This window comes from Panthera leo, chromosome C1, assembly GCF_018350215.1.
Source record: "Panthera leo isolate Ple1 chromosome C1, P.leo_Ple1_pat1.1, whole genome shotgun sequence".
Lineage (NCBI taxonomy): Eukaryota > Metazoa > Chordata > Mammalia > Carnivora > Felidae > Panthera > Panthera leo.
In genome coordinates this window covers 212771781-212795685 of record NC_056686.1, presented here as the reverse complement: position 1 = coordinate 212795685, position 23905 = coordinate 212771781, and the positions used below count along the sequence as shown (strand labels likewise).

Below are 23905 nucleotides of genomic sequence, written 5' to 3'. Positions count from 1 at the left end.
CAGTGTGCATGCAAGCAGTGGAAGATGCAGAAGGAGAGAGAGAGACAGAGAAAGAATCCCAAGCAGGCTCCACACTGTAAGTGCAGAGCCCAACACGGGGCTCGATCCCACGAACCATAAGATCATGACCTGAGCCGAAATCAAGAGTCAGATGCCTAACCGACTGGGCCACCCAGGTGCCACTGTATGTGGAATTTAAACACACACACACACACACACACACACACACGCACACACACACACACACACACACACACACACACACACACACACATCGAGCTCATAGAGACCAGATTGGTGGCTGTTAGAGGTGAAGGTTGGGGGTGAGCAAAATGGGTGAAGGGTCAAATGTACAAACCTCCAGTAATAAAATAAGTAAGTCATGGGGATATAACATACAGCATGGTGACGATAGTTAATAATACTGTATTGCATATTCAAAAGTTACTAGAAATAAATTTTAAGTCCTCTTTAGAAGAAAAAAATGTTGTGCGTGACTACGTAAGGTGATGGATGTTAGCTAGAGTTTTTGCAACAATGATTTCACAATACATACAATAGCAAATCATGTTGTACACCTGAGACTGATATAATGCTACATGTCCATTATTTCATATACCTCGAATTTCAAAACATGGGGGAAAAATAGGAAATTAGACTGTAAAAACATTACATCTCCAGCTTTAAGCATGTCGCACTCAGAAATGACTGGGGAAAAAGTGTAAATATAAGTGACAGCAATAAGAGAGGAAGGACGCTGTTGGTGGGAATGCAAACTGGTGCAGCCACTCTGGAAAACAGTGTGGAGGTTCCTCAAAAAGTTAAAAATAGACCTACCCTATGACCCAGCAGTAGCAGTGCTAGGAATTTACCCAAGGGATCCAGGAGTGCTGATGCATAGGGGCACTTGTACCCCAATGTTTACAGCAGCACTCTCAACAATAGCCAAATTATGGAAAGAGCCTAAATGTCCATCAACTGATGAATGGATAAAGAAATTGTGGTTTATATACACAATGGAGTACTATGTGGCAATGAGAAAGAATGAAATATGGCCCTTTGTAGCAACGTGGACGGAACTGGAGAGTGTGATGCTAAGTGAAATAAGCCATACAGAGAAAGACAGATACCATATGTTTTCACTCTTATTTGGATCCTGAGAAACTTAACAGGAACCCATGGGGGAGGGGAAGGGAAAAAAAAAAGAGAGAGAGGTTAGAGTGGGAGAGAGCCAAAGCATAAGAGACTCTTAAAAAATGAGAACAAACTGAGGACTGATGGGGGGTGGGAGGGAGGGGAGGGTGGGTGATGGGTATTGAAGAGGGCATGTTTTGGGATGAGCACTGGGTGTTGTATGGAAACCAATTTGACAATAAATTTCATACATTTAAAAAAATAATAAAATAAAATAAAATATAAGAGAGGAAGGACAGAAGGTGAGTTCGTTAACGGAAAGGAATATTTAAGTTAATTTCATGACCAAATCTTCTTGTGTTCAATTGGACCAGTACAATTAAAACATAATTACTTGATTACATTTGTGTACCAAAGACAATGCAGAGAAAACTATTAAATTTTTTTTTGTTTTAAAATGAACACTTTTATTGAACACATTTTTACACATATACAGAAAAGTACCTAAATCATAAATGTATACATATGATAAAATTTTATACAGTAAACACAGACACCCATGTAACTAGCACAAAGATGAATAATGTTTCAGTGTATGCTGCCTGAAACCTTACCACAAAGTTAGCAGCCTAAAACCGATACAAGTTTCTGGGGGTCAGGTATCCAGAGGCATGGTCTACCTGGGCCCAGTGCTAAAGGACCACACAAGGCTGCCATCAAGGTGTTGCCTGGGGCTGCTGCCAAAATCTATGGTTTACGGATCAAAGTGCTCTTATAAGCTTGAGTCCTTCATTGTTGGCAAAATTCATTTACATGCAACTGTAGAACTCATGGCAGCTTGCTTCTTTAAGGCCAGCAGGAGAGTATCTCTGACCTCCAGATCTTCTTTTACATGGCTAACCTGACGAGGTCAGGCCTATAAGGATAATTTCCCTTTTGGTTAACTCAAAGTCAATTGTTCAGAGACTTTAATAACATCTGCAGAAATCCCTTTACCTCTGCCAAATAATGTAACTTACTCATTGGAGTGATATCCCGTCATATTCACAGGCCCCATGCATACCCAAGGAGAGAGGATCATACGTGGTGTGTATTATCAGAGGAGGGCTCTTGAGAGCCCTCTTAGAATTCTGCCTACAAAGACAAACATCCTAACAAAACCTTTAAAACAAATTGTATATGTTTATAAGAATAATACCATAAAAATTCTTTCGTGTTAAGCTTCTTTGGTTCAAAATTTGTGGGATTCATACTAAATGGTTGCACATAACTGTAGCTCATCCATTCTTCCAGTTATATAATCTACACTACACACATACCACAATGGATTCAACCATGCCACTACTGATGAAGATTTGAAGATTTGGGTGGCTTCTAGTTTGGGCTATGTAAATTATGTTGCCTTAAAGATTCTTGAACATGTGCACAAATGAACCCATTTCTGTTGAGCATATACCTAGGAATGGCACTTCTGGGTCATAGGGCATCTGCAGCTTTAGCAGACGATGCCACACAGTTCTCTAAAGTGGCTACTCTGACCGACATTCCCACGGGTAGAGTACGAGAGTTCCACTTCCTCCACCCTCACCAATTCTCAGCATTGTCAGTCCTTTGCAATTTAGTTGGGTAGCATAAGAACCCCAGCTTTGTTCGTCAGAATTACCTTGGTTAATAGTATCTATACTAAGAACCAGTTGCCACATATGAAAATGCTTGCTGGGACCGTGTTGAATCTATAGATCAATTTAAAGATTTAACATTTTCACCATCCTGAGTCTTACAGGTCATGAACATTTAGTTAGGGCATCTTTAATTTCTATCAATGTAGTCTTTAATGTAGTCTTTCTTGAACATCTTCCACCATCCTTATCCTAAGGTACCTGTTTCCCTATGCTAATAGAAAGGGTACCATTTTTAAATTACCATTGGTTTGTTGCTGATTCTAAGAATTCAAATAATTTTTGGAGGTTGACTTTGTATGTAGCAACCTCTTTCCTTGGGATTTTCCATGTATCCAGTCAAGTAATCTGAACATAAATAAAGCCCACTGTCTCCCTATCCCAATCTTTCCACCTTCTTTCTATGCTTTATTATTGACTATGACCTCTGGTACAATGTGGAATAGAAGTGGTGATAGTCAGAGTCTTTGTTTTATTCTCAGTATAGAAAGAAGAGCTTTCACCATTTCAACATTAATTGTGATGTTTTGTAGGGGTTTTGTTTTTGTTTTTGTTTTTGTTTTTGTAAAAAGCCTTTATCAGATTAAGGAGGTTTCTCTCTTCTCCTACTAGTCTGCTGAGAATTTTTAACAGAAATGGGTACTGAATTTTACCAAATACTTTTCTGCAAAAACTGAAGTGATGATATAATTTTTTCCTTTATTCTGTGAATGTGGTTCATTATATTGAGTTTTTAACCATTTTAACCACTTTACTGAGATACAACTAACACGTAAAAAGCTGTACATATTCAACATATATAACTCAATGATTTAGGGGATAAGTACATATCCATGAAACCGTGACCACTACCATCAAGGTCATAGACATACTCCAGGTTTTCTCCCACCTTCTTTATTTTACTTTATTTGTGTGGTAAGAACACTTAACACAAGATCAATCCTCTTAGCAAATTTAAAGTATACTATAGAGCACTGTTAGCTACAGGTACTATGCTGTACAGCCAATCTCCAGAACTTATCTTACATGCTAGAAATTTTGTATCCTTGGACTATCACCTTCCCCATTAACAGAGTTTTGAATAGTAAGTCAATGTTGCATTCCTGGGATAAATCCCAATTGGTTCTAACAGTTTTTTGCTTAAGTCTGAGGGTGAGAGAGAGTGCAAGCAGGAGAGGGAGAGAGGGGGAGAGGGAGAGAGGGAGAGAGGGAGAGAGGGAGAGAGGGAGAGAGGGAGAGAGGGAGAGAGGGAGAGAGGGAGAGGGAGAGAGAGAGAGAGAGAGAGAGAGAGAGAGAATCCCAAGCAGGCTCCAAACTGCCAGCATGCAGCCTGATACAGGGCTCAATCTTACAAACTGTGAGACCATGACCTGAGCCAAAATCAAGAATTGGATGCTTAACCTACTGAGCCAACCAGGTGTCCCTCTAATATTATTATTGTTTCTATATATCTATGGATTCAATTGCCTATCATTTATTTAGAATAACTGCATCTCTGTTCATGAGAGAAATGTTCCTGTAATTTTCTTATATCACATTGTCTTTGTCAGATTTAATAGCTAGGATATGCAGTCCTCATAAAACAGTTTTTTATTCTCTAAATAGTTTTGTAAGATTGGTGCTATTTTACTTTCTTAAATATCTGAAAGCATTCACCTGTAAAGCCATTTGACCCTGGAGTTTTCCTTGCTAAAAAAAATAAAAATAAAAATAAAAATAAATAAATAAAATAAAACAAAACACCTAAATTAAAGATCAATTTCTTTACTAGATAAAAAATTATTCAGATTTCCTATTTCTTCTTCTGAACATTTTGCTTTGTATTTCAAGAAATTTGCCTATTACATCTAAATTTGGCCTTAACTTTTGAAAAATACTTTCACTGGGTATAGACAGATACCTAGGTCGGCAGTTATCTTCTTTCTGTACTTTAAAAGATATCATTCTATCATGGCTTCCATCAGATTCATTTGAAAAGTCAGCTGTTGGGGCGCCTGGGTGGCGCAGTCGGTTAAGCGTCCGACTTCAGCCAGGTCACGATCTCGCGGTCTGTGAGTTCGAGCCCCGCGTCAGGCTCTGGGCTGATGGCTCGGAGCCTGGAGCCTGTTTCCGATTCTGTGTCTCCCTCTCTCTCTGCCCCTCCCCCGTTCATGCTCTGTCTCTCTCTGTCCCAAAAATAAATAAAAAACGTTGAAAAAAAAAATTTAAAAAAAAAAAAAAAAAAAAAAAAAGAAAAGTCAGCTGTTGTTCCTTTGAAGAAATCTTTTTTTCCTATCTCTTGTCAAGAGTTTTCTCTTTGGTTTTTGTAAGTTTTACTAGAGTATGCTGTGCATTAATCCCGTTGAGCATATGATCTGTTGTGCATTAATCCCGTTTGAGCTTTCTTGAGTTTCTCAAATCTGTGGACTGACATCTTTTATACAGTTTGGGAAATTCTTGGCTGTTATCTCTTAAAATACTATTTGAGTCTCATTCTCTCATTCCTTTTCTCTTTAGCTCAAATTAAATGTAAGGTGTTTTCTTCGTGTGTAATACGTGTTTTATCCTCATTCCTGTATTTTCTTCTATTTTCTCCATGCCTCAGTCTGTTTTACTGAACTATTTTCCAGTCTACTAATCCTCTCTTCTGTGGTATCTAAATTTAGCAAATCATATATACTGAATAAATCAGTCTCTATTATTTTTCAGTTCTAAAATTCCTATCCATTATCTTTCTATAGGTAACAGTTCTCTGGTGAAATTCTCCATCTTGTCATCTATTCTCTTGAACATATTGGCTCAGTTGTTTTTTTTTTTAAGTTTATTTATTTTTGAGAGAGAGAGAGAGAGAAGCAGAGAGAGAGGGAAACAGAGAATACCAAGCATCTTCCATGCTGTCAGCACAGAGCCCAATGTGAAGCTCAAACTCATGAACCGTGAGATCGTGACCTGAGCCAAAATCAAGAACTGGACACATTAACTGAGCCATCCAGGTGCTCTGGCTCAGTCTTCTAGAATCAGTTTCCTATTACATCAAAATCTAAATTACCTGCGTGTTTCTATTGGGTTTTTTTCTCTAGGTTTTTGATCATTTGTCATACATGATAATTTTTTATTAAATGCTAGATAATGTCAATGCAAACTGTAAGAGCTCTAGAAGATACACCCTCCTTCCAAAGAAGATTCACTTTTTTTTTAGCAGATAGAATGGGAACAGATCATGCTGATGCAATTAGAAGCTGAGAAGATCTGAGGATGGATTTTCTGCTTTTTTTAAGTACATACCATCAACCAAACACTTTTACTGTGGGATACAAAATGCATACAATAAATGTACTATAATTCAATAATTAGTTAAGAGTTCATGTTACTTATGAAATGTACTTGGGCAGTTTCCATATTATAGATGGTCTTCCATATACATGTTTATATGAATTTTACCTTTCTTGGATTTTTTTCCTCTACTAATCCTGGGCCCTCTATTTGCAGGCCCCTTCCAAGTCCCTGAAAAAACTTCCCTGCAATGCATATAGGCACATGTGTGCATTCTCTGTCTCGACCCACATTAGAGATTTAGGATGATGGCCTGGAGAACAGGGAGTGAGGAAGGGAGCAATGCTCTGCCCCAATGCTGTTTCTAAGAACTAACAGCTATCAGTGGAAAGCTTCAAAGGCACAATGGAAGAATGGGAAATGAAATGAACAGCGATTCATTCTTTAATCAATTTTGGACATCAAAAAAGTGTCAAATAACCGTAAAATGAATGAGTTTAGGAAAGTCATTTAATTTATTAATTCTAAGACAAAAATAACACCGCAAGTATCTTTCTCCAAAGGAGCTTAGCTAAGGAGATGACTTATTTTCTGCCAGAAGAAGAGAATTTTCCTTTCAAATTAGAAAAAGTTAAAAAGCACTCTGACTTTTGCATTTGTTAGTTTCCAAATGTTAAGATATTCCTTATGGTTCTAAACAAAGAAACAAAAACAGGTTTTGAAAATAAGACTTCCTGAATCCATTCAGGCCTAACAGATGATCTAAACTCTCTGTATGTTCAATGAGGGCACCACACTGTCTGTTATATTCAGGATATAGTATTCCCTTATCTGGTGTACCACAGATGTCCAAAATAATATTTGCTGAATAAATCATCACATCAATGAATTAAGAGAAAACTGACATAGTACTTTCTTTGCTTTAGTTTATTATTAAAACTATATTTTAAACTATTTTTAAATAATTTAGTCATAAAACTGACACTAATACATTTTCTAAGTTCCATACAGCCTTAATAGAAGTACGTTGAAAGATGGAAGTATAAACAAAAACCCAAATTCAAGAATTTTATGATTTAGGGACTGACTTTTCATCTGTTGTCAGACTTTGCCCCCTCACGAATTAAATAAATATTCTCTGGCCTATTTAGAAATGAGTACATGAACAATGAAAAAGAAGTAATACAGTTCAGTCCACCTTGCAAAGTAATCCACAGGGGCAATACGCAGTATTTGCACAGGCCCGAAAAGAGTGCCTGTCACAGAATAGGTACTCAAGAAATGCTAGTTGCCATTTTTAGCATCATATAGCAGGAGTCACTGGTAAGAAGCAACACAAATAATGCCCAGAAAAAAAAACATCAAATACCACTCGTATGTGAACAGAAATAATAAGAAAGGGCTCTACAATATGGGTGAGAAGCATCTGCAGGTTTTTCAATTAAGCAAAACAGCAACCTCGAGTAACAATTGTGGAGATACAGAGGAAAGCCTTCCCAGTGGCAACGACCTGTGTAAGGGAGGAAAAAAGAGATACAAGCAGAGAACTGGAAGCAAAGGAAACAATGTGTGTGAAAAGAAAATGTAGACACGGAGCTGTATGGTGCCTATTCAAAGACCTCCCTTCTGGGGCGCCCAGGCTAAGGTTACACTGAAGGTTGCCCCAGAGGGCAAAGGGCAGGTCATGGAAGGCCTTTATGTCACACAAAGGAATACGAATGCAATTGGCAACAAAGAGCTAAAAGGCTCTAGCCTAAGCTAATATTAACTGAGAAACAGGGGAGCTATAGCATCTGGGGCCTCTAGGAAAAAACAGACAATTCTGGAACAATTGAAATCTACAACCATACTTATTTAAAACCAAAGGAAATGAAGACAAATTTTAAGAAATCTGTAAATATTAATCAAGAAACATTACATAAGACATTTATAATCAACACTGTCCACCTTTGATATATCAAGCTCCCATGTGCAAACATCCAGCAAACCTGACTTGATCCGACGCTGTATTTTCTCTTCCAATTAAAGTTAGTCCTTAAGAAAATAAATTTTTGCTTTGAAAGACTACTAAGTTTAGTAAATTCACCCCATGCTTTTTACTCATAAGAGTTCACATCAAAAGATCATTTTTCTTACGTTGTTTGGAAACCACAAAATGGTTCAACAAAGATTTATTCCCCAACTACTGCATGTCAATTATGGCCACTAAAAGCAAGGACAGGAAAACAAAAGAATGAAATTCACACTTTAAAAGCACCTATTCCAGACAATATTTTTGGGTGACTGTAGCTCATTAATCCTGACCAAAAACTTCCTTCCATTTACATACAAGTCTCCTAAACCTCAGAGCCCCTAAATAAAGTGTCTAGAATGTGGACCCCAATCTGACTTGAAAAGCTCATGTTCTTTCTCAGATGCCATGAACATAAACATAAATAAGACACAGCTTTTGCCCTCACCAGCTTAAACTTGGGAGGAGACATGCTTATAATATATAGTTCTTTTGCCTAAAATATTCTCCCCTCCCCTGAATCTTCATTTGACAAACTCTTCTCTCAAACTGAAATTCAAATGTCATCCAGTTGAAGAAATTTACATCAGTTCCCTTAGGCACAGCTGTCTTCTACCCTCCTCTGAGCTCTGGCATGTGTCTTCAAATCTCTGTAAGGAATGTATCAGGTAGCACATGGAGGCTCTGTTTACAGATCTGATCTTGGGCGGTCAAACTGTGTTCATCTTCACTCCCCTGGGCCCCAGGCACAAAGTGGCCAATGAAAAAATGCTGGGTAAATGAACAGAAGGTGGAAATCACCCAAAGAGAAGTGCCAGTTTAAACTCTGAATGTGCACAGAGGCCTCTTTGGGAAAGTGTATAAAAAAAGAAAAGATGGCTCAGGACGGGAGATTGGGAAAGATCTACAACTAGGTGGAGGAAAGAGAAATCCACTAAGAAAGAACAAACCACGGAGAGAAACAGAACTGGACCACAGAACTGGGGCATGGTCACAAAGTGGATGGAAATCAATGGTCTTAAATCACTGTAGAAGCTCAAGGAAAATGAAAAGAAAATGACTGATGAAAATGGATAGGAAATTAATGATGACCATGAAAGGAACAAGTTTAATTTTTTTTTTTTTTTTAGTTTATTTATTTTGCAAGCAGGGGAGGGGCAGACAGAGAGAGAGGGAGAGAGAATCCCAAACAGGCTCCACACTGTCAGCACAGAGCCTGACACGGGACTCAATCTCACAAACTGTGAGATCATGACCTGAGCCAAGATCAAGAGTTAGACGCTTAACCAACTGAGACATCCAGGCACCCCTGAAAAGAACAACTTTAGTAGAATGGTGGGTTGGAAGCCAAACTGAAGAATCTAGATCACTATCAAGAAAGAGGCAGTGGGTCCAAAAAAGTCTGGCTATAAAGAAAGAGGAATAAGGTGCCTGGGTGGCTCAGTTGATTAAGTGTCCAACTTCGGCTCAGGTCATGATCTCACCAGTTTGCAAGTTCGAGCCCTGCTTCAGGCTCTGTGCTGACAGCTCAGAGCCTGGAGCCTGTTTCCAATTCTGTGTCTCCCTTTCTCTCTCTCTGCCCCTCCCCTGCTCATGCTGTCTCTAAGAAGTAATAAATAAATGTTAAAAATTTTTAAAGACTTTCTTTTCCTTAGAAAGAGGAATAAAACAGAAGAATAGAAAAGTATGCACAAAACAGGGATCTGTACACTTAGAAAAATACATCTCTGTGCCTGACTTTGGAGTACAGATTCAGCCTTATGCTTCTGTATCCACCAGAGAACTGAAATCATGTCCAACGCAAAGTGCCAAACATAGAGATAACACACGTAGGAGAAACAGCTAACATTGAAGATGATCAAACCAACATTTGAAATATCAACAATATCAGAGGATGGATGGAAAACAAAAGGTAAAAACTAAAGAAATAATTCAAAGTCTTTTATTGATTGGGCTTAATTATTTAGGAGGGGTATGACCCAGTAGTTCACAGAACTACTATTTTAAAAAAAATAAGGAAACAACCCTAAGAAATAAAAGTTATGTATTTGAAGATGTTCTCTACAGTGTTATTTATTTTTTATTTAAAGAAATTTTTTTAATGTTTATTTGTTTTTGAGAGAGAGAGACACAGAGTATGAGCAGGGGAGGGGCAGAGACAGTGGGAGATACAGAATCCAAAGCAGGTTCCAGGCTCCAGGCTCTGAGCCGTCAGCACAAAGCCCAACATGAGGCTCAAACTCACAAACAGTGAGATCATGACCTGAGCTGAAGTTGGATGTTCAACCTACTGAGCCACCCAGACGCCCCTCCACAACATTATTTAAATAACAAAAAAATTATAAATAGTTAAAATGCCCTATAACATAGGAAAGCTATTAAAAATAAAAGAATATCCACCCAATGAAACATTAGGCAGTACTTAAAAGTGATGATTTATTCAATCACTTTCTGAGTGCATTAATTTGTGTTCAGAAATCTTAGTAATAAATGAAGATAATGTTTATAGTAAATAAAAAATCATAATACTAAATCATACACACATAATATGATTATTGTACATTCATTGTATAAAGGTATTTTGAAAAGCAGGTAGCAAAGACACAAAACGCTAAGAGGACAATAGGACTTAGGTAATGAAGTAAATGTACTGCCCATGTGAAATTCAACAACATGCTTTCTCAACAACAAAAACAATAATAAATAACCTCCTTCAATAACAAACAAAAACAACCTGGGCATATACAACTCAGTAACTGCCTGCAACCTTTTTTTTTTTTTTTTTCATTTTTTCCCACTCAGACGGCAACTCTTCCCTCTCACTCTCCCAAAGGAAGAGAAAAACAGTCATCAGGGGGAGAAAAAGGATAATCAATGGCAACAGCTCCAGAAGCAACACCCAGAGCCAGCGGCAGGCTCAGGAGAGGGCGCTGCACCTAATCCTCGTGGTTTCAGGTGCTCGACACGTTCAGAGAAACTTCTCTAGGACCGAACTGCTACTGAAAGCATAGTCTTCCCACATACAACATTTTATAAAAGGGAACTTTTGATGCTCCGGAAATAACTCACAAAACAATAAAGCAAAGGGTCATCAATCCACAGGCTAGATGACTGAGGGGTACCATTTTGAAATGCCCAAAATAATGACCTGCGTGTGAAAAGGAACAGAAGCAACAGACATCATATACTGCTCATACAATGGACGAAATACCAAAGAACACAGGACATTTCAGGGCCAAAATTGTGTATGTATTCACAAGACTAATTCCTTTTGAACCGAAAAAGTTTAGGGACAGTATATTTTAGTGATACGTTACAAAAATCAATTTTTACTAAACATGGAGTCCCCAGATGACCCAATAATTCTACTCTTAGGCATACAACCAAAAGAACTGAAACATGGATTCACACAAGAATTTGTTCATGAATGTTCATAGCAGCATTATTCATAATAGCCAAAAAGTGTAAGCAATCCAAATGTCCATGAACTGATGAAAAGATAAAATGTGCCACATTTGTACAGTGGCATATTATTCAGACATAAAAAGGAATAAAGAATTGATAAATGCTCTAACATGGATGAATATTGAAGACATGCTAAGTAAAGAACCCAAGCACAAAAGAGAAATACTGTATGATTCCATTTATATGAACTGTCCAGAACGGAGTCATCTATGGAGACAGAAAGAAGACTAGTGGTTCCCAGGGTCTGGGAGGGAAGGGGATGGGAAGTGAATGTTTAATGAGGATAAAGTTTCTTTGGGGGATGATTAAAATGTTCTGGAATTCGACAGTGGTGATACAACACTGTGACTATTTTTAAATCACTAGATTGTACTCTTTAAAGTGGTTTTAACCACATTCAGATACCACCTCATGCCAGTCAGAGTGGCTAAAATGAACAAATCAGGAGACTATAGATGCTGGCGAGGATGTGGAGAAACAGGAACCCTCTTGCACTGTTGGTGGGAATGCAAACTGGTGTAGCCGCTCTAGAAAACAGTGTGGAGGTTCCTCAGAAAATTAAAAATAGATCTACCCCATGACCCAGCAGTAGCACTGCTAGGAATTTACCCAAGGGATACAGGAGTGCTGATGCACAGGGGCACCTGTACCCCAATGTCTATAGCAGCACTCTCAACAATAGCCAAACTATGGAAAGAGCCTAAATGTCCATCAACTGATAAATGGATAAAGAAATTGTGGTTTATATACACAATGGAATACTATGTGGGAATGAGAAAGAATGAAATATGGCCTTTTGTAGCAACATGGATGGAACTGGAGAATGTTACGCTAAGTGAAATAAGTCCAATAGCATAGGGGAAAAGGAAAAGTCATACAGAGAAAGACAGATACCATAGGTTTTCACTCTTATGTGGATCCTGAGAAACTTAACAGAAGACCATCGGGGAGGGGAAGGGAAAAAAAAAAAAAAAAGAGGTTAGGGAGGGAGGGAGCCAAAACATAAGAGACTCTTAAAAACTGAGAACTGAGGGTTGATGGGGGGTGGGTGATCGGTACTGAGAAGGGCACCTGTTGGGATGAGCACTGGGTGTTGTATGGAAACCAATTTGACAATAAATTGCATATTAAAAAAATAAATAAATAAATAAAGTGGTTTTAAAAGTAAACAAAAATAAAATGATTAAAATGAGGATTTTATCTCAATAAAATCATTACTCTAATCATTTTTAGCATAATCTAACCTCTCTTACCAAAGTAAATGTCAGAATGAAAAGATAATTCCAATATAAATAATAAATCATTTTTATAATGTGGGTACCCTATTTATTAAAGAACAATATATCCTTTTGATAAACTCCAAACATAGATATTTGAACAGTTTCAGACTCCCTTTGTTTAGATTTTCTTCTTCTAGTTCTTTACCCTTCCAGCTATATTATGCTTTTTCTTTAAAATCTCATCTGATGCAATAGCATATGACAGAATAGCATAGAGGAAAAGGAAAAGGAATAATGCTCACATTATTAGAAGGTTTTTCATACTGTGGACTGTTTCAAACAAAATTTTGAGAACTGAAATAACTTTCCAACATACTCTAAGTTTACTTTTGCAAAAAGACTGTAACATGTTGCAAACTACTAAGAGCAGGCCTCAAACAGCGGGTTAGGAAAAAAGAAATAGAAAACCTAGGTCATAACAAACATGTATGAAACACATTCTAAGAGGTAATTTCTCAGGAAAAAAAAATTTGAAACTGGAGATTAATAGAAATGACATGATTATTTGAACTTAATATAAAAATCATCTCCTAAAACAAATCTTCTAAAAATGGGAGAGGAGGTGGATTACATGACACTTATTGATTGGAATAAAAACAACTTATGATAAAGATTGAAATCAGGGCGCCTGGGTGGCTTAGTCGGCTAAGTCCCCGACTTCGGCTCAGGTCATGATCTCACAGTCCATGAGTTCAAGCGGCACATCAGGCTCTGTACTGACAGCTCAGAGCCTGGAGCCTGTGGCAGATTCTGTTTCTCTCTCTCTTTCTGCCCCTCCCCTGCTTGCACTCTCTCTCTCAAAAATAAACATTAAAAAAAAATTTTTTTAAAGATTGAAATCTATCTTTTTTCAATAAACTAATTAGTAAATTTTTTTCCAAATACACCTATAAGAATAATCTCTCAGTCCTTCTTTGCTAGCCAAATGGAGAAAGGAAGTGTGTGTGTGTGTGTGTGTGTGTGTGTGTGTGTGTGTGTGTGTTTGATCAGGGGGAAGGTGGTCAGGATCTAATTCTGCTAAAATAAGGAAATCATTACTCCCACAAATCTCTGAAGACCCAACAAGTCACACTGCACTCACAACTCTCCCCCAGGACTAGCTATAATACAGTAATGTCATATACACCTTCCTCCTTTCTCTACAATGCTTTAGTAGTTTTTATTTTAAAAGAAAGAAAAGTTAATTATTTAATTATCCACCATCAGTGCTTCTCAAAATTTAAAGTTCATACAAATCACTTGGGGATCCTGTTAAAACACATACTATTCACACTGGTGGCTGCCAGAAGGGAGGTGGGTGAGAGGATGGATGAAATGGATAAAGGGATTAAGAGTACAGTTATCTGGATGAGCACCGAGAAATATACAGAATATTTGAGTCATTATATTCTACACCTGAAACTAACATATCACTGTATGTTAATTATACTTGAATTAAAAAAGAACTAAAAACAAAAACAGTCTTATTCAGTGGGCCTTGGGGTACAGCCTGAGATTCTGCGATGCTGCTGGTACGTAACACACTCTGAGCTGCAAGGATCAGGAAGGAATACCACATCCAACACCAGGTACGTACTGCAGAGGACAGGCAGACGGCCCAGAGCCAATATACCCAGGGGCTGCAAGGCCCAAGCTCCTCAATGTCAAAAGCCAACTACGTCTTATCCCAAAAGATCTGAGACTACGGTCTTTACAGACTGAAGATACTCCACTGTAGCACATTACAAACAATGAGACCTCACTCCGACGGTTACAGAAAAAGAAGTGACTGTGCACCAAGGATTCCAACAGTACCCACGCTCGTCTTGGCTTCACACAGCAAGATGTGAGTACTCACCTCTACGACTGGTCTCCGCACCCAATGAGCAGGAACCTCTGACAAGGTTGACAAGGACTCATCTCCAGCCATCCCTCTTCCCCTCACAGCCTCCATTCCTACTGTAATAAGCAACTTTCAGGATTTAGAGCAGGCCAGGCTCTCCCTTCCATCAAGCCTCTAGTTCAAACTTACTTTACATTCAGACTTCATCTCCTCCAGAAATTTATTTCCCAAAACATTCTTTGAGACTCGGCAGGCTAGCAGGGTGTCGCACAGTGCTCCAGGACTCCACGGCTGCACTCGCCGCTCTGTATCGCTCCACTTGACAGACAGTCTCAGCCTGGGTTCCTCAAGAAAATCAAGCCCTTATACACTAAGGCACCCACTATGCGTAACGAAGAAGCTTCTCTACTTTGAATCTAGAATGGCACTATTTAAGTACCACCTTTGGGAGAACTGAAAACACAGGCACTCAAGTCACTTTCTATGTTATGCAGTTTAGAACCAGATCCTGCCTATCTTATTCCATACCATGTTCCTAAGGTATAGCGTGTTGCCTGACTCACAGCAAGCACTCAACAAAACCTTGATGGAGGGGGGACCTGGGTGGCTCAGTCAGTTAAGCATCTGATTCTTGGTTTCAGCTCAGGTCGTGATCTCACAGTTTCGTGAGTTCAAGCCCTGCACCGGGCTCTGCACTGGCAGCTCGAAGCCTGCTTGGGATTCTCTCTGTCCCTCTCTCTCTCTGCCCCTCCCTCACGTGCACTGTCTCTCTCTCTCTCAAAATAAATAAATAAACTTAAAAAAAAAAAACAACACCATATTATTAGAATAACTCTAAAAAAACAAATCACATAATCCAGTCAACTAACTTCCCAGAACCCATGGAGATAAAGACTCTTTAGAATTTTCTGCTTAAAAAACAAAACACTCAAGAACTAAAAGCTCCAATTATTGAGATGGAGTCAAAATTGGAAGACCTTTCGCAACATAGATGTCATGCTGTTTAAGGCTAAGAACGAGGGGCCTGTGTTGAGTCCTATAGTGCTTGCTAGGTCAGGCGGGGCAAGGGCCTTCGTGAGGCCTAACCAGGCCTCTAGAACTGGGCTCCACAAACTACTGCTCATAGGCCAAACCCAGCTGTTTTTGTACATGAAGTTTTACTGGAATATAGCTGTTTTCAGGCTACAGAGGCAGAGTTCAGAGGTTGTGACGGAAACTTATGGTCAGTAAAGCCTATAACATTTACTATCTGGCTTTGACAAAAGTTTGCTAACTCCAGTTCTAGAATGCTACCAAAAAAGTCACCATCAGGACATCTCCCTTCTCCTGGCCAACTGTCCCCAATGCATTTGCTCCTAAAACCTGATCTGGTTTTCTAGAGAGCAGGTCCCTGTCTCCACCTCCATTCTGGGTGCTGTGTTATCACTTCACTCTTTTTTAATTTTTGTAACCTTTATTTTTGAGAGAGAGAGAGAGAGACAGAGTGTGAGCAAGGGAGGAACAGAGAGAGAGGGAGACACAGAATCTGAAGCAGGCTCCAGGCTCTGAGCTGTCAGCACAGAGCCCGATGCGGGGCTCAAACTCATGAACCACAAGACCATCACCTGAGCTGAAGTTGGATGCCTAACCAACTGAGCCACCCAGGTTCCCCTCACTTCACTCTCTTACCATCCAAACCCAACCTCTTCGAGTACTCAATCTAGTTCATTCTCAGTAACTTGTTCTCAAATGGTAACTTTTGATCTGTGTCTTTACTAATTAAGTTTTAAGTAATTTGATGTATTTCAGAAATCTCTCACAAAGACAGACTATGAGGACCAGAAACCTCAGGCTCCGCCTCTGGGAAACCCAGCCTAAGGTACTGTAATTTAAGTTTTTCTCACATCTGCTATCCCTGTGTCTTTTATTCTTGAATCACTACCCTGTCTTAACCTCTTCCAGCTCCCTAATGCCTGTATGATCACAGCTGAACTCCTTTACTAGCATGAAGACATTTCATGATGTGACCCCACCCACCCATCATCTATTAGCCTGGCCTGGTCTCCTGCCACATTAAATCCCTATCTTACATTTCAAGCTCCAAAACACTAAAATACCTGTAATTTTCCAAATCTACAATGTCCCTTTCCCTAGTTGCCTAAATTTATAATATAGTTATGCATATGCCCTAAATCATTACTAGTTTCCATAAAACATGGGATAAGATATATCTATTGAAATTTTTAAAATAAAAACTAAAGAGCAGTAGCAAGCAACAGTATCACAACACTACTAATAATGATAAACACTGTATGGTTTATAAAAAATTATCACACGAATGCCAGTACATTTCCTTAAAACATAATTTCCTTGCCTTTTATACCCCCAAACTGTACCATTAGCTTGATGCAAAGATGAACAAACTTACTTGGCATCACACGTTGTGCTTTCAAGCAAAAATTATAAAACTAGAGGTGACCTTAAAGACCATCTAGATCTTTCAGGTATTTCTCAATTCCTCCTTCATTAATGGAGATGAATTTGTAGTAAGCGATACAGAAACTGCTGACTGATCTCCATAGTGACCAATGGCATACACTTTTCAGATAGCTGGTCAAGAATGCAACATATGATCAACCTAATTAATGCAGTGTGACAGTCATTAGTGCAGTTCACCACGTATATGCTCCTATCCCTACTTGTAGACACTTGGTAGGACGACACTTCTTGGCCCTCCTGTGGTTGAGGAGGGCCAGGTGACTCATTCTAGCCAATGAGGTGTGAGCAGAACTGATGAGGTCATTTCTGGGCAAGGACATTTTAAATGTCCAAGGCTCTGTGGCTCTTTTCTGCCACAGAAAAGGGGAATACTCCTGTTAGCAGCTATTTCATTCAGCCTGGGCTCTGGGGTGAAGATAATACAAGGCAAGGTCCTAGATGATCTTGATGGGCAAACAGCATGGGTACAAAATAAACAATGTTGTTCCACAGTATAACCTTAGCTATCACAACCTTCCAGCAATTTAGATCCTTCAAAGGAATGCATAGTGAGACACCATTTTATTTCTACTGTAAATAAATGTTATCAGTGGTAAATTCAAGAGCTGGGAATAGCAACTTTGAGTTATTACGTGCTCTTGACCAAACAATGCCTCTCAGTCTTCATTTCAAGGAACAATAATAGTAATAGTTGACATTTCTTAACCACTTAACAATGTGCCAGCATTGCTAAAGGTCCTTCATCTACATTAATTCATTCCATACAATGAACGTGAGTTTCACCAAACCATCTCCATGGAGTTACGGAGGACTGAATTAGTTTTCTAGAAAATAATCCTGAAATATTAATTGGGAGTTTCCCAGCACAAACAAGCTACTCTATCCTTAAATGATACATTCCTTATTTCAGACATTTCAATTTGAATTACGGAGATCTGAAGGCATGTTTAGAGCAGGCAAGAACCTGAAGTATTTGATCCCAGAGCTGGCAATAATGAAGAAGAAAAGATGATTGTTAAAAATAGGTTTGTGTATATAACAATTTTGGGAAAATCTGATCATGGTAGTAGATATACCTTACCTACCATATTGCTATGGGTGGAGGCTCCAAAGACCTTGCCCTCCATCATTAAGTACCTTCCAAGTCTTTTTCGGGCCTGTCATACAGGCCAGGAAACCAAACAGTTCTAAGAAATCCTAATTCCACTGGAATTGAGAACAATCCAAAATGATAGTGGTTATATAAGAGACTGGATTAAGTATAATCTAGTATGATGGATGCATATTTAAAGAAGAACTTGGAAGACAAAACTTTAAAACAATCACTTGAAGGAAAAGTTAGTTGTCAAAGGAAACAATTTACTGTACGAGACCGATTTCGTGTGACCATAAGAAGGTTTGGAACAGCCACTGAAAATTAGGGATTAAATGTGCACTTTGATTTTTCTGTTGTTTGTTTAATTTAGAACAAGAGTAGTAACTCCTATCAACGCTTCCTTTATTCTTTCAAACCCATTAGTTCTTTCTTTCTGTGCCAATCTCTTCTAAAATACCCATCCGTACTTCTATTATTCCTTTGCTGAAGTGTAAGTATCTTTGCATAACAGTAAGTTTTCTTAGTAACTGTATAACAGACCTGTTAAGAAACACAGAATAATTATCCCTGCTTCTCCACCCTCCTTAATTCATGCATAGACTTTGCTCTATTGAAAATTAAGTGAAATAATCCTGTCCTAAGAGAAAATTAGACTTCACTAACAAAGTGCTTAATTGATTTATTCCAACTATATCCTCTCTGTCTGATGCAAGTGCTCTCAACAAATACCTAAGGGATAAACGAATAGCATTATAGTTTTCCAGTGGCTATCAATATATCAAATCAACTCCAACCTTTCTTACTATAGTTTTAAATATTCAGACAAAAAATATAAGAACTAATTTTGAATGAGTAGAAATTTCACTTGACATCTACCTCTGACTCTTTAGCTAATCAGCTTCTGTTTCACACTGTAGGACAGTCTAATTTTAATATGCTCTTATCCTCCTCCTTTACTCCGATTTTCCCTGGGTCACTCACTATGGCTGCATCAACTAAGCTGCTCACCCTAGTTCGCAATCAAGCAAAGTAGGCAACATTCAAACAGCTTTGGCTCCTCCTCTAAAAGGCCTTAGCTTTTAACCCACCTCCCAGATCCAAGACACCAGACCTTAATTCCGGGCTCCCAAATCTCCTTTGGTACAACAACAACACAAAAAAGGCCCAGAATTCTGGCTCTCAGGGTTGGTCTCCTGCTTTGGTTCTTGCTCCCAATACTGCTCTAGCCAATTCTCCTAGCATGGCAATCAAATAGCCTCCTTGACTCCAGCCCAGGGGCCAGCTCCACCAGTCTGTTTATACTGAGAGAGTCCTATGTCTCTGAAATTAGTCCTATGTCTCTGTCAGAGAAGGACCCACCTCTACCATGGCAACTGCCTACCTGCCTTCTGAACACCTGTGCCACATGCCCCACGAGTTTGTGATCTACTCTCAGGTCAGGATGACAGCTGGGTCTGTGACCCCTTGTTCAGCAGGCTGTAGCTCTTGAGGTAACTTTATAATTGAGTCAGCTCTCTCAGTATCTGATCCGCTATCTAGAGCAGATGTCTGGTAAGGTTATGGCACATTCCCAACACCTGCCTTCATAATGCCCTGAGAAGCTATCATACCTCTCTAGTCTTAAGACAGAACCACTAGAATTCTAATTAATTTTTTCTAAAGCAGCTATTTTCTAAGAATTAATACTAAGCCTTTGGTCATTTCAACTGATACAATTATCCTCTTTACCCATGATGGGAACTCAAGATACTACCTAATGCTAAGGTATATATTACTATTTCCTGGATTTATGCTGATTTTTATGATACTTGACAATTTCTATCTACATATCCAATAACTCTCTTCTTTTTATCTCTGAAATAACAAATAATAATGAGCTCATGAAATTCAGAGATGTGAATCTGAATCCCAACTCTGTCATTCTCTAGTTATATATTCCCTAAATAAGTAAAATGTGTAAGCTAAGACTCAAGTTTCTCATTCACAAAACTGGAATAGAGACAACAGCAGACTAAAGAATGGTATGATGCATTAAATATAGTTCCTGGTACATAGCAAGCCCTAAAAAGTTAGCAATCATCCAACATCCGCAGGGTTTATATATTTGTGATGCACTATATTGGGCTACTAAAAGAAGGAAAATAACAGCGTAAACTTATTATAGTTAACAAAAAAGATGAAGGACAAAGTTGTTTAATGATTATGGAGATGAACTTAATGGGACAAAGGGAAGAAAAGGAAAAGAGAATGCAAGAGGCAGGGTGAAGATCAAATAAATGGCAAAGGGAGTGTTTACAGAGCAAAGAGCAGTATCTGTGGGGCTTCTGCAAAAGGGGCCAAGGCCAGGGGCGCCTGCGTGGCTCAGCTGGTTGAGCATCCCACTCTTGATTTTGGCTCAGGCCATGATCTTGTGGTTCATGGGTTTGAGTCCCACGTCAAGCTCTGCATTGACAGTGCAGAGCGTGCTTGGGATTCTCTCTCTCCCTGCCTCTCCCTCTCTCTCTCTCAAAATAAAATGGGCGGCAGGGGGTAGGGGGGGGCTGGCCCACAAGGCTGTTGGTCTTCTTGGAAGGCAGGGACTGGAGAACTTTTTTTTACCAGTCTCTAGGAGAGTTGGGAGGGCCGCACTCAGCCGATGGCACAGCAGGGACAGAGAGCCTTACTCCACATGTTCCTCCCCGAAAGTGGAAATTTTCACAATCCTCTCTTGCCAAATCATTCTCAACCCAAGTCATTCTCATCCTAAAACAAAACAAAACCTCTCTTCTCCCTTCCCATCTTCTTTTTAATTTTTTTTAATGTTTATTTATTTCTGAGAGAAAGAGAGAGAGAGAGGGAGAGAGAAAGTGGCAGAGAGAGAGAGACCCACAAAATCCGAAGCAGGCTCCAGGCTCTGAGCTGTCAGCACAGAGCCCGATGTGGGGCTCAAACCAATGAACTGTGAGATCATGACCTGAGCCGAAGTCAGACACTTAACCAACTGAGCCACCCAGGCGCCCCATCCCATCTTCAAACCTTAGTGCAGATGCAACCTTCTCTAGGAAACCTTCTCCAGTCCTCTCATAAGAGTTTGGTGCCCCATAATGACATGTATTTCTTTCTATTTTGCAAACCATACTACAGTTGTTCCCATCCCCATCCCATCCAGCCTACGAGCTCCTTAACAGCAAAGCCTGTGACCTTTCCCAGGCTGAACCTCCAGGATCTAGCACAGAACAGGGTGCAGGATGAGAAGCCAACAGGTACCTGGCACAGTTCTGGGCAGAATCATCAGGACCTGTGAAATAGCTCCTAATCATTTGGAGGACAGGTCTCCCCCGGCTTTGAAAATCTGAGGAAAACCAGACCCTCAGCCTAGAAAAATACACACACACATGCACACACTCACACAAAAGAAAAAAGAAACCCTATAAGAGCGAGAAGCTGAAAGTCATGAGATCTGGATTCTGCTCCCTGGCCCTGCCAAAAACTTCCAGTTCCTAAACAAGTCACTTAATGTCCCAATTGACAAAGTGAAGAAACTATCTTTTGTCCCTCAACTATCCTTCATTAGATGTCTGTAATAAAAACTACATATATATACTACAAAAGTGGAAGAATTCTAAAATTAAAATTGTTATATAAGAGCAAATTATTTTTTATGATTGCCTCACAGCTTGAGTCTTTAACAGCTATCTATTTTGCCAAAAAACATGCTGTGAAATAAATTGACTATTTACTACTATAGCTAAAAGAATTGTTGTTTTTTCTAAAACCCCAAAGGCCCTGTAGTTTACATACCCAAGAGGGGGTGAGCACAACAAGCATAAAGAAGCAAAGATGAATAATCCAATTAATTCACATTTGCTCACACCATTGACTACAGATTCCTCTGACAACAATATGCTTTTGTACTAACAAACCTGTAATACAATTGGCCAGTATGCTTTGAGATGTTTATATTCTACATGTCAGGGATGCTTGAGGACAGTCTGAATATTCTCTTCTCTCTAGTTTGACCCTGTCACCAACAACTGTGACAGGTGGGCTACAGCCAGCAAGGCTTCCCGCTTCAGAACGGGAAGCTATGAAATACTCTAAGTAATGAGGCCCAAGAGACATACCTAGTGGGGTTGACTTTCATATAAAAAGCAATTATCAGGCAGTCACTGTGAAGATCCTTAGGAGCTCCACAGAAAACGAATAAGTCAAGGAACCCTGGACCATCCTCTACATTTCAAACCTGCTGGCAGCTGAAGAGGGCCTACGCACACACCAAGGCAGTCCCTCGGTCATCTCCCTTAATCTACTGCCAGCAACTCAAAGGGTCCTCCTTGCCAGTCTAGGCTTTTCTCTGTATCCATACCAATCCCTGTTCATGAGAAAGGGCTCAGGATCCGGTAGATCAAAAAATGCCTTCCTAGATTTGAGCAGACCATATGGACTATGAAAGTCTGAGTCTGTGGACACCCATTTCTCTGCACCACTGCCCCTCTGCGTCAGCCTGTTCCCTAAACCAAGCACAGCTGAAATTTTTGTTTTGTTTTTCAAAAATTATCTTTTTAATGTTTGTGATATGTGATATTCCCGATTTCATTCCTGATATTGGTGACCTGTGACTTCTATTTTTGTCAGCTGTACTTGAAGTTTATTGATTTACTGATTTTATTATAGAACCAATATTTGTTTTTCTGTTTTCAATTTCATTGATTTCTGCTTTAGACACAGATGAAAGTTAACCACCATGTTTCATACCCTCCCTGTCCAGGGGCACAGGTCTCTCCACAGTCTCGTCAGCTGACCTCTAAATGCTGGCTTACCCAAGAACTCGGTACTCAGCCTTCTTTTCTTTAGCTACACTCTCTAAGTGATCTCATCCACTGCCTCGGATTTGACATTACGTATCTGCTGATGACTCCCAAATTTACATCTCTAGCTTCAATCTTTCCTTGGAGCTCCAGGCTCATTTGTCCAAGTATCTTATTGTTTCTTTATTTTCAGTTATTTTTTATGGCTTGACTGAGGTATAACTGACATAGAATAAACTGCATATATTTAAGGGCACCTGGGTGGCTCAGGCATTTGAGCATCCAACTCTTGATTTTGGCTCAGGTCATGATCCCAGGGTCAGGGGATCAAACCCCACGTCAGACTCCACACTGAACATAGAAGCTGATTAAGATTCTCTCTCTCTCTCCCTCTCTCTCTCTCTCTCTCTCCTCCTCCTCCTCCTCCTCCTCCTCCTCCTCTGCCCTTCTCCCCTGCTCACTCTCTCTCCAAAATAATAAAAAAAAAAAATTACATATATTTAAAGTGCACAAACTGATTGGCTTTGACATACATACACAATTATGAAACTATCCCATCAAGATAATGAATATGTCCATCACTCCCAAAGCTTCCTTGAGGCCCCTTGGTAATCTATCTTTCTTACTCCTGCCCCAAGCAACCAATGATCTGCCTTTTGTTCATACAAATTAGTTTGTATTTTCTAGAGTTTTATATAAATGGACTCATACAAAGTGTATTCTTTTTTGCTTAGCTTCTTTCATCCATCGTAATTTATTTTGAGATTTGTCCATGTTGCTGCATGTATCAATACTCCATTGATTTTTTTTTTTAACTGCTGAGTTGTATTTGTTGAATAGGTATAGCAAAATTGGTTTTCATGACTTCGGACATTTGGGCTGTTTCCAGTTTGGGGCTATT

The 23905-nt window shown here is 39.3% G+C and overlaps 1 protein-coding gene and 1 non-coding gene across 7 annotated transcripts in view; both read right to left on the bottom strand.

Moving 5' to 3' along the window:
• DIS3L2 (DIS3 like 3'-5' exoribonuclease 2) overlaps positions 1–23905 on the bottom strand; it is a 347338-nt gene that overhangs the window by 247129 nt on the left and 76304 nt on the right. The window lies entirely within an intron of this gene.
• LOC122228877 lies at positions 10870–11091 on the bottom strand. Its single transcript, XR_006206783.1, has one exon. It is a non-coding gene; the product is annotated as a small nucleolar RNA U3 (small nucleolar RNA).